The 1,162-nt window shown below is 37.8% G+C and overlaps 1 pseudogene; it reads right to left on the reverse strand.

Moving 5' to 3' along the window:
- Nucleotides 1–485: 485 nt before the first annotated feature.
- Nucleotides 486–1,086, reverse strand: LOC108525670 (ubiquitin-conjugating enzyme E2 N-like; annotated as a pseudogene).
- Between the last annotated feature and the right edge of the window lie 76 nt (nucleotides 1,087–1,162).

Consider the following 1,162-nt stretch of genomic DNA (forward strand, 5'->3'; position numbering starts at 1 on the left):
TGAAAGATTTTGTATATGTCCAATTACCAAAACACTACAATAAAATTCAGAAGTTCTAGAAAATTCAAGAGGATGAACCAAGTTGTCCATTTCTGGATACACAATTCTCCCCACTAATTTTCTTAAAATCTGTAGCAGAAGCTTTTTGACTCCAAATTCTCTAGCCATAAACAGCTGAATACTTTCATCAAATGGGTTACAAAAACAGTTCAAAAGTTTTCCAGTGTTCTTTACATATAACTAGATAAATGGTACACACTCATTATTTGTTAAACCAGGTGTAGTTACAAGAGACTCCAAGATCTCCCAATTACAGGTTGTCTTTAAATTTGGGGGGTTCCCATAGCAGGCCATTTTGTTGTAAGAGGTATTTACATACTATAAGCAGGATCTCACTCATTACAATATATATTTTTTTCTATTTATTTTCCTTGCCAAGAGAAACTTTAGAGAAGTTTAAGTGGCAATACAAATTTGTTTGTAAAAGTGGAAGTGGTGTGAAGGAGAATAAATATTAGATACCTGTTTCTATGGCTTGGGCTTCGTTGGTCTTCCACTGCTCCGCTACATCATTTGCTAATGGATCATCTGGATTGGGAGCACTTAACAAGGCCTGGATCGATAGCAGAACTGTGCGGATCTGCAGTGCTGGGGACCACTTATCTATGAAGGCAACAGGCCCAGTATGATGAAGCATGAAAAAACAGGCCCAGACCTGCTTCACTTCCCTCCCGCAGACCTCTCTGGTCTTTGTATATTTACATTCTAAACATGGAATGCTTAAGAGAAAAAGGAGAAAGCTTAATAATAGCATATGCTGATAAAGATAACACTTACCTTTCAAAATATCTAAACATATTCTTCCCAACTTGTCTACATTAGGATGATAAATTTTGGTCATGAAACGTACTTTAGGGGCTGCCATTGGGTATTCTTCAGGAAGGAATAGTTCAAGTTTAAAAGTCCCTCCCTCAAAGGGGAATCTTGAGGGCCAGCAATGACCACATGAAAATAACGGGCGTTGCTCTCATCTGGTTCTGCTTTGATGCCAGGAACTGGTTCTGCCAGCAAACGCTGGGTTTCCTACAACAGAAAAACAAACACATTTGTGAAACAAATGTCATTTTACTAGACACCAAAAGTAAAATTAGAAAGTTCATCT

The sequence above is a fragment of the Rhinopithecus bieti genome, unplaced genomic scaffold, assembly GCF_001698545.2.
Source record: "Rhinopithecus bieti isolate Rb0 unplaced genomic scaffold, ASM169854v2 repeat_214, whole genome shotgun sequence".
Taxonomy (NCBI): Eukaryota; Metazoa; Chordata; class Mammalia; order Primates; family Cercopithecidae; genus Rhinopithecus; species Rhinopithecus bieti.